Source organism: Mirounga leonina, unplaced genomic scaffold (assembly GCF_011800145.1).
Source record: "Mirounga leonina isolate KUSES-001 unplaced genomic scaffold, KU_Mleo_1.0 Mir_224, whole genome shotgun sequence".
In the NCBI taxonomy this organism is placed as follows: Eukaryota; Metazoa; Chordata; class Mammalia; order Carnivora; family Phocidae; genus Mirounga; species Mirounga leonina.
The window spans coordinates 18,518,940-18,535,466 of NW_023270615.1; the positions used below are offsets into that span (position 1 = coordinate 18,518,940).

At 54.1% G+C, this 16,527-nt stretch overlaps 1 long non-coding RNA gene across 1 annotated transcript; it reads left to right on the forward strand.

Annotated features, from left to right (window-relative positions):
• The first annotated feature begins 496 nt into the window (after positions 1–496).
• LOC118026374 lies at positions 497–12,283 on the forward strand. The gene is made up of 3 exons (XR_004683551.1): positions 497–1,175; positions 6,498–6,685; positions 8,846–12,283. It is a non-coding gene; the product is annotated as an uncharacterized LOC118026374 (long non-coding RNA).
• Positions 12,284–16,527: the final 4,244 nt, after the last annotated feature.

A 16,527-nucleotide genomic window follows, 5' to 3' on the forward strand; every position in this document is an offset into this window, starting at 1 on the left:
ACCGAAAGTAGAATGGTGGGTGCCAGGGGCTGAGAGAGGGAGGAACAAGGAGTTATTCTTTAATGGGGACAGGTTCATGAGGGCAGACACACAAAATCTGGCCAGCAGACCTAGAACAAGAGGGCGTAGTCAGCCTCTTCATCTTGCTTTTCTTCTTGAGGACTTTGGAGATACACTGAGTCCTGGTGGTCTGGTTATCCATTGTCAGGTAACAAACCACCCCAAAAACACAGTGTCTGAAAACCACCACCACATTTATTTTGATCCCAAATCTGCAATTTCATCAGGGTTCAGCAGGGACAGCTTAGGGTGGCCAAGAAACCAGAAACATCTGAAAGATCACTCCCTTGCATGGTGTGCAGTTGGTACTGGCCCCTCCTGGGCCTCCTTCCAACATGGCAGCTGGGATCCAAGAACAGGGCTCCTGAGAGAGAGTCGGGAAGAAACAGTATTGCCTTTTCTACCCTAGCCTCAAAGTTACACGCTGTTCTCTCCACCACCAAATCCAGCCCATATTCAAGAGGAGGAGCATTACACTCTGCCTCTGGATGGCAAGAATGTCCCGGGATTTGCAGACAGGTTTCTAAAGCACCACCCTTGTGCAATTACTGGATGCCAACTGTGGGCTAGTGTCTCTGAGCCTTGGTTTCCCCGTTGGAGGATTACAAGACTGATACAGGTTGAATCTTCTAGCACAATGCTTATCCATCAGTACATATTTATTATTGATCGTGCAACTCTGTAGATAGAGAGGCTGATTAACAATATTACCATTCTGCAAAATAGAGCTCGGGGAGATGCTGAGAGATCTTTAAGTACACTAAGCTAATCAGGGGAAAAGATCCAGCTAGAAAATCGTCTCTTCACCCAGTGTGACGAGTTTCCTAACTTTCCTGAAGGCAGACAGAGGCTTTGTTGTTGTTTGAGAGAACTGTTGCCAAGAGGGATACCAGAGAGGAGTCTCAGAGGGAGTGCGGCCGCTGGAGGAGCCGGGCGTGGAAGCCAGAGCAGAGGGAGGGAGCAGGAAGTCAGCTGGACAAAGCGGGGAACACAGATGGAGCCAGTGAAAGTGCTCTGGAATCCGCTTTTTGCAACCTACAGTGTTTGGCTAATAATTGGCACACCGGACAACGGCCCTGATGCCCAGGAGACTTCAGGGAGGACCGGAGAATGAGGTGAGTTCTCGATTTGCAGGCCAGGATTTGAGGACAGACGCTCAGGCCTGCCGCTCTGTCTGCCCAACCTGATGTCCCAATGCCCATCACAGCCTCACAGGCCCGTGGGGGAGCTTTCCCAGGGGGCCCACCTGGCACAGCTTTCTGCCTGCTAGAATCTGCAAAGCTGCAACACGGCCACTGCCTTGTACTTGGGAAACTCCTGGAGACAGGATAGAACCATGTTCTAGATACACCCCAGAGGGAATTTCTGCCCAGCGCTCCAGGGCTGTGGCCTCCGAGGCAGGCTCAGGGCTCAGGACGCAGCCATCACCCCTGGGAGAGGGGAGGACGCTGGACGTCAGGGTCGCCCAGTGGTGGCACCTCCCAGTGACTCACCCCAATGTCCCATGTCCCCTGAGGCACCTCTCCTCTTGTCGGCCACCTCCCTGTCACCTTGGCTGAAGACAAGCCTTGGAGCTGAGCCAGTCGCCTGCAGTAAAGTGGGGCTCTGCTGTGAGGAAGCCCAGGGCACAGAGAGGGGTGTGGGGGGGATTCTGGGTGCTTCGTCAGCACCACCATGCTGACCATGGAGTGCGCCATCTTGGAGGTGAGGCCTCCCAACGGTTTCTGTAGGCCCGGAAAGTTCGATTCCCTAAGGAAATAGGAGCCAGAGGGGCAGAGACCTCCTGCCCCAGACACGCCAGAGAAGGGTGCAGAGGAACCTCTTTATGGCTTGGTCCCTGTGCTAGACAGCTTCTCTAGTGGCATCCAATGGTCCCCACTTCCTGGAATTCATACCCCTCGTGTGTGTGTGTGTGTGTGTGTGTAGACATGTGCATGGGTTTTGACTATGTACATGTGTATGGGTGTGTAATGTATCAATATGGGTTTATGTATGTGTGTATATTTGGGTGTGTGTGTGTTATATACGTGTTCTCGAGTGTAGGGTGTGAGTGTGCACGTGTGTGTTTGTGAGTATTGTGAGAGCGTGTGGGTGTACACATGTGTGTTTGTATGTATGTGCAAGCTGGACCTAGTGGTCTGCTTCCAACAAGTAGACGGTGGTAAGGACCCCGGCATGCCACTTCTGAGACTAACCCGTGAAGACCATGACTTCAGCCTTGCTTCCCCACCCCGTCCCCCTTTGTTGCTGCGATGGACAAGCCGTCCCAGTGGACAGACCCCGGGAAGGACCCGAGGCCCGCGGTTCTGGCTCCCACAGCCCCGTGAGTGAGCTTGGAAGCAGGTCCCTCTGCAGACGAGCCTCGCGAGGACCAGAGACCAGGACCAGAGACCAGAAGGAGGCGAGCTTCACCCGGTTCCTGACGTGAGAAATGGGACTGTTTGGAGACACCAAGTGTGGACTGATACACAGCTGACAGCAGGTGCTCTGAAAGGTCCCCGAAGACATGGCAGAGGGCGTGGAGGGTCAGCACACAAGCTGGTGGACCTCGAGGGGCAAGGTGACCTGAGCCGCCCCGGACAGACCATGGCAGAAATCTGGGTTTGCCGACGCTGCCAGTGAGTGCACGTAAGGAACCGAGGGCACGCTGCAAGAAACTGAGGAAGGGGGTCCTTGCTCCGCAGCGGCCCGGAGCTTAGCAGCACGGCCGGCTGGGGCCCCAAGGCAGGTGGACCGGGCCCTACGGACCGTGGGGTCAGCCCAGGCATCGTCAGTCAAAACATCGAAGGTTCTTGCTGGATTCTTCCTGCTGCTTAGAGTGAAATGGGAGAGGAGACAGATGGTAATAAAGCCACAGTGTGACAGTCCAGCCCCTCAGAACGATCAAAGTGTCAGAGTACTCGAGACCACAGGACCCTCGCAGGAGATTCAGTGGGCTCCTCACGCGTCCCCGCAGTGGAACACAGAGTCTCTAGGAGGCTGGGGGGAGTCGCCTCTCCCCTGTTTGCGAGAGCCTCAAGGTAGAGACAGGCTGGTCTCCACCACAGCTGTGTTCATGGCTTTGTCTGGTGGAGATGCCCCACGGAGAGGCACGGAAGACCCACAGAGGGTCTGAGGAAACTATCGTCAAAATACGCTTCCAGCTTGAACCGAAGAGAAAGAGGCAGTTGGACCCCCCCAAACTCTACTGTCAGGAAGCAGGTTGAGACGCTCTCAACCTGAGATTGCACCTGTTGAGATTATTGAGATTGTTGAGATTGCATCTTTGATGAGATGTTGGGGGACCTCGCAGGAGGAGCATGAATCACGGGGGGCCAGATGGTAGACGGAGGAAGGCAACATCAGAAGTGGCCCCCAGAGCTCCCCACCTCCCGGTATCCATTCTCTGGAACAATCCGCTCCCAGTCCATGGGGCAGAGGTAAAGAGATGTCCCTTCCAAGACCGGGCTGTGAAAGACAGTGACTTGTGTCCAGCTTGAACTCCCTCTCCTTGGCTTGCTTGCCCCGATGAAGCAAGTGGTCATGCTGGAGAAATCCGCATGGCAGGAAACCAAGGACAGCTACTCAGGACAGCCCACAGGGACCCGGATCCTGCCTGCCAGGACGCAGGTCCTCCCCACCCAGCCGACATCTCGGGGGACCCTGAAGCGGGGACCAGCCCTGCCTGCAGCACCGGGTGTGAGCACCGATCCCGACCCACAGAAACCATGCGGTCATCAGTGTTGTTGCCGGCCTCTGGGTTCAGGGTAATGAGCAAGGCAGGAAGATCTGACCACCGTATCGTTCTCGTCCGGGAGCCGGGGATTACTGGGTGTGAGGAAGACCGTGCACCAGTGTCCTGTGGGGCCTTCAGGAATCAGCATCACTAGGAAGGCTTATTGAAAATGAGGACCAAGGGCCAGCCCAGACCTACCCAGCCAGGATTTCTAGGGGGCCCAGGTGATCCTTGCATCTCTCTGGCTCCGCAGACGGCCACCACCATCGCTACAGACCTGGGCCGTGCCTGGGTCCACCGCGGAGCCCGCCTGCATGCTGGCCCCTGGGCCAGACTGAGCCGCAGCTCCAGCCCCCAGAGGGACTGTAGGAGTTGGTGCAGGGGGCGGATCTCGAGAGGTGGGATGCAGAGACACCTCTCCCTGCCCCCGCCTGATGCTTCTGAACTTGGCTGCTGCTGAGGCTGTGGCTGAACACCACACACTCCCTTAAAAGAACAGCATCGCCACTAGCCCGCATTCACTAAACCCGTGTGCAGGTGTTTTGGTCCATAGCGGGTGACTGTAGAGTTTTACACAGTATACATACACGCGAGTGCGTGTACTCATGTGCACAGGCGTGTGTGGGACTGCCCGTCCACTCATGCAGCTCCCCTGCCTTTATCAGACCACGACGCTTCACAAACAGCACTCCCAATTCAACGATGAGGAAGCCAAGGCACAGGGAGGTGGGACACCTCACCCAAGGCCATGGGGACAACCATGCAGTTTTGGGGTGACAGACCTAGGTTCAGACTGCTGGTCCACCACCGTCTGACCTCGTGCTTTGGTGAGGTGGTCCTTTTATCCCGGGGCCTGCGGTGCCTCCATGAGCCCTCCCGCGGGAGCGGTGGCGGGGGAGGGGATTGCCCATGTGTCTGAGAGAGAGCAGGTGCACAGAGGATGGACGACCCCCTTCCCCGTTGGTTCCATCATGGGCATCTCCCCCGCGCCCCCTCAAGCCCAAGCCGAGCTCCCAGGAGCAGAGCCAAAGGTTCACGTCCTCATGATTGCTGAAGGCTGTGCCCCAGGGTGGTGGGCATGCAGAGGCACAGGAAGGGGAGGACAGGGCCGGGCCAGGACGCAGGTCCAGGTGAAGCCTGTCTCAGCCTGGTCCCACCTCAGAGGTCTGGGCCATCAGTCACACCCAGAGCTTTCCCCTTTGGGGCAGGGGAGCTTGGCTGGAGTGCAGGCCACCCCCAGGGGACAGAAATGCACATCACTCTGGGCTGTCAGCACAGGGACTTGGGTGTGATTGCAGCCTGTGGACCTCAGCAGAGGTCCAATGGTCTATTTGGGGAAGAAGTCCAGGGACACTGAGGCAGGCCGCAGGCTGAGAAGTGTGCCCTTAGCGGCGACCAGAGAACTGTGAGCTCCCAGCTAGCCTCCCTGGGCGGCTGCTTCTGTCCAGCTCCACGTGAGGGAAGGGACGCGGGGCTAGTCTGAGCCCCAGCGGCTGATTCCTTTGGTTACAGCAGCTCAGCCCGTAGCCTGGCTTCAGTTAGCACGGGGGAGAGACAGGTGAGGGCACTGAGGGAGGGGAAAACCTTCAGCACAGTCCCTGCTATGGGTTGAATTGAGACCGAACCCTCCAGTACCTGCGAATTGACCTCATTTGGAAACAGGGTATTGCAGACGGTCAGGTTGAAGTGAGGTCAGTGGCTGGGCTCTGATCCAGTATGACTGGGGGCCTTATAAAACAGGGGAATTGGGGCAACAGAAACAGACCTAGACAGACGTGCACACAGACAGGCTCCCCATGAACATGAAGGCAGAGATGAGGGGACGCATCTACCGAGCGACCAAAGATTGCCAGTGACCCCCAGAAGCTGGGGGAGGGGTTGGACCAGATGGTCGCTCGCGTCCTCAGACGGAGCCAGCCCTGCACCATCTTGACCCAGACTTCCGCCTCCGGAACCATGAGACAAGAGATTTCCGCTGGTGGAGCTGTCGGTGTGCAGTGCTTTGTTCTGACAGTCCCAGGACACTCACCGCCAAGTGAGGAATATGCTTCCAGAATAGCAGCAAACCCGTCCCCTGTGTGTGGCGCCGAGGCGCCCAGAGCAGAGGGAAGACGTTGCCTCACATCCGTCCCACCAGACCCGCTCCCAGCCTAGGGTTCCAACAGCACAAGCAGTGTGGTAAACAGCCCGTCTACACGGGGGACAACCCGCTTCCAAAAGCCTCCTGTCCAGCACTTTTCCCCTTGATTTTTCACCCCCGGAGCATTTTATAGGAAAAATCATCCATTTGACATTGAGTCAACTTTGAGCTCAGCACAAAGTTGTTTGTAAGAAATGTCTTATGTCCTCTGTGGGCCCTTTTTCTCAGAAAGAGGAAATCATTTTTAGCCAAGAATAAACAAATCTGGCACCACGCAGGTTAGTCCTACACAAATCAGTTGACAGGCTGCTGACTTCGAAGTCCTGAGCCAGACTTGATTTTCAGACGCTTTCCTGGTGAGACGAGCTTGCCTTGGACCACCTCCCTCAGGACCCCTGCCAGCCCCCTCCTGGTCCCACTCACTTTTCCTCCTCCCAGCCTCGGCAATCTGGTGCTCGCGGCCTGGAGTGGTAGCACAGGGCGTGGGACCTGAGCAGGGCCGATCACACAATCTAAGAGGATGCTGGGGCCCAATCGCACAACCTTACGGGGCGACTGAGGTCTGACCACACAGTCTTACAGGATACAGGATGACAGGACGGGATCCCACAGCCGCACGGGGGCAGGCATGCAGCTGTCTCCCTATACGTGAGCCCACAGCTGTGAAGTGGGCCGGCGGACGGCCCCCCGACGTGGCTGCTGTAGGATTCAGCAGGTCATTACAAGCATGGGCCGTGCCAAGCTGGTGCGGAGTACACGCCCAATAAAAGGTAAGCAACAGTGCCCCCGGGAGGTCCCACAGAAATTCCCCAACGTGGAGCCCAGAGGTGTAGCTTTTACGGGGTTCTCAACCCCTAGAACCTAGTGCTGTCTCTGGCACCTGGTAGGAGTGTCATTTTACATTTGTTGAATTTTTAAAAATGAAGGAATAGGGCACCTGGGTGGCTCAGTCGGCAAAGCGTCTGCCTTCGGCTCAGGTCACGATTTCAGGGTCCTGAGATCGAGCCCCACGTCGGGCTCCCTGCTCCGCGGAGTCTGCTTCTCCCTCTCCCCTTGCTGCTCCCCCCTTGCTCATGCTTTCTCTCTCTGTCAGATAAATAAATAAAATCTTTTAAAAAATAAAAATGGAATGAATGAAGGTACAGGAGCACCTGCCCCTAAATATTTAGCACCCATCCCAGTTACGTATGTTTTACTTTCTCTGTTAAAGGGTTCCTTTGACATTAATCAAGTGATGTTCCCCCTGTCAAAATGTGGCATCATTTTCTTTTCAGCATGGATGTCCAGGGGTGCAGGCGCCCCGGCTGCAAGCCCCGAGAGCCTTCACCAGGTCCATGGAGCAGACCCTACGCGGACATCCGCCCCTTGCCTGCCATGCAGCGCAAATATCTTCTCCCAGCCTGCAGGTCATCGCCTCCTCCCCACAACATTATCTTTGGAGTACGAAATCTTAATTGAGTTTCCCCTTTACGTATTTTTTTGTTTCTCCTTAAGATATGTTGCCTGCTGAGTCCCGGGATCGAGTCCCGCATCGGGCTCCCTGCTCGGCAGGGAGTCTGCTTCTCCCTCTGGCCCTCCCCCTTTCTCATGCTCTCTCTCTCTATCTCATTCTCTCTTTCAAATAAATAAATAAAATCTTTTAGAAAAAAAAAGATACGTTGCCTGCTTAGAGATCACAAAGATGTTCTCCTATTTTTGTTAAAGCTTTACTGGTGGGCAACCCTCTCAGGTCCCCTGCCTCTTTGGGAGCTTGGTATTATCGCTCAATAAACTTTGCTTTGCTGCCCACCAACTTTAATTAATTAATTAACTAATTAAAGCTTTATTATTTCTGCCTTTCACATTCAGAACAGGGATTCGTCTGAGTTTGAGGTGTGCTAAGAGTCAGCACACACTCCTTTCCATATACACGTGGCTACGTTTGAGTAAGCGCAGCTTATTGGAGCAAACGCGTCCCCGGCGTAGACACCGCCTGGTCCTAGCCCTCCTCCGTTCTGCTCATGGGTCTTTCCCTCGGGTTGTGCCAACCTTCTGGTTTTGTTCTCCTCCAAGATCGCTTTGCCCTTTGGTTGGGCCCTTTGAATTTCCTGCACTTTAGAATCCGTTTATCCACTGCCACACCCAGAGAAAGAAAGAATCAAGAGCTGCTTTTTAAAATTTCAACCTGGTTCTAATGTGTACATCTCTCATTTTGAGGTAGAGCTTCCCTTCCTGTGTTAAAAGTTATTTTTATTCTTCGTCTGAGAACTATGTATTAATGTTTTCACTCTTTCCCTTTGAGCTATCGGTCTTCTGTGTTTGATTCGTCGGAGCTCTTCATGAAGTAGGAAAATTAGTCCCTCATCTACAATTGGCGTTGCGAATGCTTTGCCTGGGTCTCCCTTGTCTCTTGATCATTACCCTGGGTATTCTATTTTCACTTGTGTCAGTCTTCTCAGTTATGGTTTCTAGGTTTTGTGTCTTTCTTAGAAAGGCCTTCCTCCCTCCAGCTACCGCGACCGCTGTGTGAAAGCATGCATTCGTACTAAGAGGAGGGCGTCCTACCCCCCAGGCTAGAGTGACAGAGAGTGTGCATATTTTTCCTGGCACGAGTCTCCCTCTGCACCGTAATGTGCTATCACACATGGTGATCCTGTTATAAAAATAAACGTCATGGTCAGAGCGTGGAAATGTTCCAGACCTGCACCATTGGCTACAGTGTGGACCTTACATGACTTGAATGGAGAAAAACCTCAAACCCTTCACCTGCACAAGCCTCTCATGTTTTGGTGGAACCTCAGCAACAGATCATCGTCATGATGCTTTTCCTTAACTTTGACCAATAAGGGGTCTGAGCCGCCCAGGTCAGGCCCGCTGACTCTCCACGTGCCACCCCCTCTTAGCAGGTGCCACGGGAAGTTTGTGTTATAATTTTGTATGCTTTTTTGCAGTGTGCCCCCCAGATCATATGAACATCAGACCTGCAAAACCTGGACTCACCCACTTTATCTCTCCAGGAAGAACCCAATAGCATCTGGTCCTGATGGCAAGCTCAGGACAATCCACACCTGTCACAAATTTAGCTGTGCACTAGGCTGGCTCAGAACCAAAATCGTTCCTGCTGCAGACGGCAACGTCAGGGAATGGGAGTTTGCAGAAAAACAGGGCCGATTCTAGCCAGAACGTAGCCATCCAAGACCCACGCGACAAACTCAGGGGCCACGCTGGCGGGGAGAGCCCGTGCAGACCCCTCCAAGCCCTTACTAGCTTCCACAGCCCACCAGCCCCCAGGGGGAGCTGGGCCTCCAAGCTGGTCAATCCAGGTGGGTGGCCTCGTCCGCAGTATGGAGGCAATCAGACCTGGGCGCCCACACAAGGAATAGCCCCACGCTCGCCCACAGTGGGCACCAGGATAGCCACCACGGCCATGGGGACATTAGGGCCGGGCTGCCCTCCAGCCCAGCCAGCCCTGCAGGACCCCATGGGGATGGTCCCAACATCAGAGCACAGCCTGAGAGCAGTGACATTTTCAGGGCAGTTCCAAGAAAAGCTGCTGGGCTTTGCCTGGGGAAATTACAGAGCAGTCCCTGGCGCCACCAACTTCAAACAGCTTTGCATTTTCAGCCCTGGCCCCGACCGCCCACCGCACACCTCCCACCACTTCCTGTTCCCTCCAGCATCTCAGAAATTGCCTCTTTCGTTTCCGTAGTAATGCAGAAAGCAAGCCAGATACCGGGCAGTGGCCCTCAGCACCATCAGAGGATGTCCTCCGTCTCCAGCCTTCATATGTAAAAAGCATCTGAGAATCTTTCAGAAGCAGTGCAGAGCATGTAAAAGTCAACCATCAGAATATTCAAGGGCCATCAGCCCAGGGCCCAGAGCCATCGGGTGACGGAACTCCACTCGGTACCCCCTCGAGGGTTGGGAGCCCCTAAGGCCAGCCATGTGTGCAGTCCATGGACAATGCAAGTGTTAGGTCCTGTCACTCAGTTTATCCCGGCTCAGGGGCAAGACGGCTTCTGCAGGTCCCTTTCCTGACCACGGAGCAGCTCTGTTTTCTGGCCAGAGACGTATTGGATGGATTTAATTTTTTTTAAGAGTTTCCTTGTCCGCTAATGTACCACTGTAATGTCTGATCACTGTGACGGTAAGTGCACCCTAATGTAAGTTGTGCCGTAGGAGCCCAAACAGGGGCGGTTCCCGGAACTGAGGGTATTTTAAACGGAGAGCAGCCAGGCTGATGCACGTGGATAAAGAGCCAGAGACGGACACTCGGGAACCTCCGTGGCCATTCCTCCCAGCACCGCGGCGTCAGTGATGCGGGCGGACTCTGGAGAGTGACGCGGGCGGACCAGGGACCTTCCAGCTGAGAGACAAATGCGTGTAGCCCAACGTGAGGGGAATGTGGAATGTCAGTGCGTCTGCAGGGGGAGAGGAGCGGGCCCCCACGGAGCCACGTTCACCTGCAAAGGCCACATGGAGACGCTGAGGCTCGGGTGGGATTTGAAAGCTTGGAAAGGAGGGTGCTGGAGGCAGGGAGGTGAGAGGACAAGACGCACTCCAAAGCTCTGCACGTGGGCACGCAGGGAATCGTGTGGGTAGAGACGAGACGGCAGTTCGGGTCCTTGGACGCGGGTGGAGTAGAGCCCACTACGTCTGAAAGTGCAAGGTAGGGATGTGGACAGCAGTGAGGGGTGGTTCCTGTCACAACATGGGCCCCGCGGCTGGGACGGCCGCTGCAGGGGAGAAGTGTGGATTCAAGAACACGCCGGTTGGCTTCCGTCGGGAGTGAGTGGCCGCAACCAGGGACGCCTCTAAGGACATGCTGTGCAGGGCGTCCGTGACGTGTAGCCCAGATGCTGGGGAAACCTGGGGGTGGGCAAGCCCACGCACCGCTCAGGGGCACATGGTGCAAGAAGCCAGCGCCCTTCCCTGGGACGGGGCTGGAGGTCCCTCTGTCGGCTCACACGCGAGCACGGACTGCCCGGTTTGCCCGACCGTGCCACCTGCACCGGGGCGGTAGATGCCTCCACGGGACATCCCTGACCTCACCTCTCAGTGACCCCCTCATTAATTTATGCCACACCGACATTTCGCCAGGTGCTCCTGCGAGCCCAGCACAGCCCGGAACATTAAAGAGTCTGCACTAGGAGATAAAAATCATACAAACAGAAGTCAGAAAACAGAGAGGAACTTTCCCTATTCCAATTTGCAATTCAGTTCAAAGGTTGGCTTGTGTCTCTATCAAGAATGTCTAGACCAGAGCCCTGCAGCTCGCAGCTGCCTGCAGAGAAGCCTCACCTGGGAACTGGTGAGAAATGCAGACCCTGGGGCCCCACGCTCTCTGCTGGGTCTACATCCTCGTTCCTTCCAGATCCCCGTTCAGTCATGAAGATGCTCTTCCCCGGAGACGCCCAGCCTGGGAGGAGAGCAGGAAGCAAGCTGGTGCTTCAATCTCAGGTCCCCCTTTCCCAAGTCCCTGAGGGCACAGCATGAGCAGGGACCTGCTCCTGGGGGGCGAACGAGCCTGACCTGTCACAGGCCCCCCTGGAGCTCCCGAGCTGGGCTGAACCCTTCTCACCAAGGGTGGACTCAATGGGAACACCCTTAAGTCAAAGTAGCTGCCCTGAGCTGGGGCTGGGATTGCTGATGAGCTCCCCCTCATGGGAGCTCCAGCCCCCTTCCCTCCGCTGGGCTCTCCAGCTCTGTGGCTGTTCCTAGGGACTTAGATGGGACTCATTATGCCAACTGATGATGCATGTCCACGCAGCAGGTGTCGGGCAGTGATAGGCAGTCACCTGCAGGCCTGCTGCACTGCTGGGCATGATCTGGGCAAAGAGGAGAGCGAAGGGGAGTCTGCCAGCCAGTTCCATGGTGGCCCGGATCTGAAAGATGGGCGCTAAAGGCATGCAGCTCACATGCATCTCCCCTCATCCTGGGGCCAGGGCGCAGTAGATGTTTCCAGGGCACTACTGAATCTGACGAAGGCCACTTAGAGTAAAACGTGTCATCTCAAAATACTTGTCTCCACTACCGGGACCTTGACTGTGGCTCCCGATCCCCAAAGAGCCTGAAGAGTCAGGTTCCCCTCTGATGTCCCCTCACTGTCCTCAATAACACAGTCCAGTATCACTTAAGCCAGTGATGATTTTTGACCAGGGCTTTAAAATGATCGATTATCGTAACATGCCAAATGTAACGCTTGCAATTCTCTGCAACCAATTAAACTTTATTCACCTTGATTTCAAGACTGTGAGCCACTGGTGTGCACTTTGAGGGAGGCTGAGGGCACACCAGGGCAGCTCTGGCATCCATGCTCTCGAAACCAAGCAGATGCCGCAGCCCCCCCCCCCCAGCTCCCGATGCTTTGAGGCTTGGTGACCTGCACTGTGGGGCTGTGGGCATGGGGGAGGGGGACAGGCCCTTCGCTCACGGCCCCACTGCAGGCACCACTCTGGGCACAGACGAATTTAGGGAAGCCTGCCATCTGCACCTGATGCACATCCAATGAGCCCCACAGCAAGACAGCCACCAAGTCAGTGGTTATCAAAGTGTGCTCCCTGGGCAGTGGTATCCTCTAGGGACATGCAGAATTGCAAACTCCCAGGCCCCGCCCCAAGCCTGCTGAGTCAGCATCTCCTGGGCTGAGGCCCAGCAAACCTGGATTTTAACAAACCCCCGAATGGTTGCAACCCTTTCTGAAGGGTGAAGACCACTGGCGTTCATCATTCCGAGTCATCCTCCATACACTTCTGAGACTCAGGTGATTCTCACCCCAGGGTATAGACATCAAACTGAGGCTCAGAGTCAGGGTTCTCCAGAGAAACAGAACCAACAAGATGTGTGTTGGGGGAGAACAAGATTTATGATAAGGAATTGGATCACACGATTGTGGAAGTCCAAAATCTGCAGGGTGGGCCTGCAGGCTGGAGACCCAGGTAGAGCTGATGGTGCAGGCGAAGTCTGAAGGCCATCTGCGGGAGAAGCCCCTCTTGCTAGGGGGAGACTGGTCTTCGTGTTGTAGTTGGACTTCGACTGACTGGACGAGGCCCACCCACGCTGGGGAGGGCACTCTGCTTTACTTATGCTTATTGATTTAAATGTTACTCTCATCAAACAAAAACGTTTGACCAGATATCTGGGCACCCTGTGGCCCAGCTGGGTTGACACTCAAAGTTACCCCTCACAGCTGTCCATGCCCTCGGCCAGCGAGGCAGCCAGGATTGGAACCTGCGCAGAGTGGCCTGAAGGCGACTGTCCATGACACCAGCGGTTCAAGCTGGCCCCTTTCTCCCAGGCCACTGCGCTGCCAAGGAGACACAGCTGTGGGGGGCCCGAGCGGTGCCAGTGGCCGAGTCAGACGCCAGCCCTCTTGCCCATGCACCAGCACTATGATCAGGTGCTCCGGCTTGCTCTCTGAGCCTCTGCTTTCTCCCCCGGACTATGGACCCACCCCAGCAGCAGTGACAGAATGGGGAACATCCGGCACCATCCGGCAGCACCCGGGAGAGGAGAGCATCATCCCTTCCAGTTTCCCCGCACTGCATGCGCGCTCTGCTTCGGGGGCAGGGGGTGGACCAGGGAGAAGACAAGGCTCTCACCAACAGCCCAGCCTGAAGGTAGGAACCAGCTCCAGAGGAGAAGCATCGCTAGGGAGTGACTCAGGACTCAGTCACCTAAGCAAGATGCAAATTTTGCTTCCAGCCTGCGAGGTAAGTCTTTGGGGTTCTGGGAATTGCAAATGTAGCTCCACTTGATGGTGTTTCTTCTGAGCTGAGAAGATGCTGTGAGGCCTCACCTGGGACCCTAACAGGATTCAGGTCCAAATGGAACTAAAATCTGGTGAATTCTTTCTTTTAAGTGCCCTGTTGCAGTTGGCTAAATTCAAATTAGCTCCAGCCCGGTCCAGAGACCTGCTCAGAATCTGACAAATAGCAAAGGCTGGAGAAACTAGGGTGGTCTAAAGCAGTCTGCAGCCCTGGAATGCAGCCCTGCAGAAGGGGGAACAAGGGGGTCCTGACCTGAGCAAGGGGCTGATTTCCCTCTCGTTTGCATAAATTTGCATATCCCCTCCCAGCAGCTTCCACCCTAGAGGTAGGGAAAGAGCCTGGGGGCAACAGGTGTACAATACCTTGGAGGCTCCGCACGGGGCATGCAGGTCTGCAGACTCCTGGGCTGACTTCATGGCCACAGTGCAGACTTCCAAGCCCCCCCCTTCTTCAGTCTCCCCTGGGGTGAGCTCACACATGGGGCAGCAGAGAAGGCCGAGCAGTTCTGCGCTCAAGGAAGCGATGCAGCTACCAGCCCTCTCCATGCCCGCCTGAGGGTGGCAGTGACTGAGCCCAGGGCCACAGCCAGCCACACACTGCAGGCCTGCACACAGTTCCATGGAGGCATTCCCTCCCGCCCACCCCACACTGCGCCCCCCTTGGACCCCCCACCCAGGAGCACCGCATGCTGGAGCCCCATCCCGGGAGACAGGAGCAAGAATGGAAAAGTATCCCACCGCCCCCCACCTCCAAGACCCAAAGACGGAGAGGAAATCCATGCCTCTGGAGGTATTTTTCGTCGTTAGTTTTCCACCCAAAACTCAACCCAGATGTGCATCCAGATACTCTTCTCCTTCCAGCTAGTGCCCTTCATCCCCCACCATCTGGACCATTGCTGGGGCCCTGCTGACTTGCACACTCCTGTCCCCAGTGTTCCCCTCACACTGGCTACCTGGAAGCTTCCCCCCCCCCCCCCCCCCCTCCCCACAGAGCCGCTTCCCAGAGTGAACGTGGTCACATGCCTGCTCCCTGCTCTGTTCCCTTTCCTCTGTCCTCAGCCCCCAACTTTCTCCACTCTGTCCTTCTGTCCATCTGTCCATGCATAGGGTGTCCATATTCTCTGTCCATTCCCCATTCGCTCCTGGCCTTTCCTGTGATCCTCAGAGTCATGGAGACGTTGGCCCAGAGACAACTTCTCCACCCAAATTAGGCGCATTATATCATCACCATCATCTTGTTCTCCCTCACAGCTACTTTTTTTTCCAATTTTCTACTTTTCTTTCCATTAAAAAAAAAAAATCCAACCACCTTTCTTATTACTTATTCCCTTTGTATCTTTTCGTTATAATTCTCTGTCCAAGAACTCAGGCCACTGTCTGCACCCCTGCCCCTTCAATGCCGCCATCTTTTTCAGCCATTTTGACTATGAATTTCTGCCCAAGAAAATGCCCAGAAAACATCTCCAACTTCATCTGAAGATGGCCCTGAAGACCTCTTTCATGATTTTTCTAGTGTTACTTTACAGAGCTGACCAATTAGCTCCAGCACACCTCAACTCAGACACTCCGGGCTTCCTTGTTGAAATGATCAATACAGCTGCATTGATAAATACATCTGGCAGAATGAAAATTAATTGTTCTTCAGTCAGTATTCTGTGATAAGTATTATATCTAGATCTTTCTTCTGCAGAATCAAAAAAGAGTCTAGTTTTAGACATAAATTATATTGTATTCTTCAACTCAAAAACCCTAATGATGTCCTTGGACTCTAGGATAAAGTTCCAAACTCCCTGGATTCAGGTCTTCTGGCCACTTCATCCTAAGTGTGACCCACTATCTGCAATGTGAGTATTGAATAAGTACTATTATCATTATTAATATGTATTTTTAGTCAACTCTTTCATAAGTACATTTGTCACCTCGATGAACTTGAAGACCCTAGTGTCCAGAACCATAACCCCCTGTACAACGGGTCCCACAGAACCCAGAGCACACACTGAATTTCCAAGGTGCCCTGTGGAAATAGGTACTGAGTTTGAGAAACACTTGATGAGCCTAGGCCCACCTCAAAAAACGATCGAAGAGGATTTGTAAAAATGACTGTAAATGCAGGCCTTGACAGCATCCTCCCATATTTTATTTGGTTGATAGAACGTCAAAACCAAAGAAATGATCCAGAACTATGAAGGTGCAGATACTCTCTTATCTGGACAGGAAGGAAGCTGCCTCAGTGATGTGGTCACCAAGGGTAAGACAGAGGTCAAAACCAGAACAACATTAAAGTAAACACAATCTCAGATCGATTTTCCTTCAGTTACTTGCACTGCATCAAATTCTGATCTACACAGGGACAGGAAGCTTGTGGACGCCTTTGAATTCTCTACAAAAGGCCAAAAAATAGATTTGACTATATGGTCCTCTTAAAGTCCTGGGATCTGAATTTCATCCTTCTTCATTTTCTGCTTTCTTCACTGTAGATAAAAATATCTGATTTTTCTCAGAAGTAGGGGAGTGTTTCTAGCCCCCAAAATATTGCCTGCATCCTAGATTATTTGAAACATGTTTTCTGCAACTGCTTTTAGTAGCTAAGTGTTGTGGAGGTTCAGTCCCATAGCATTCAGCAGTGAAAAATCCCTGATGTTTTGGGGCACTGAAAGAGAGTCACTGCTGTAGTAATTTGAAGAAACTTTAAAATTCTTGGTGGGATGGATGGAGCAATGGATGTGTGCATTCATGAAAGGAAGTATGGGTAGATGGATGGGTGGATGGATGGGTGGGTGGGTGGATGGATAGATGAATAGATGCATGCTTGAAAAATGGAAGGAAGGAAGGAAGGAAGGAAGGAAGGAAGGAAGGAAGGAAGGA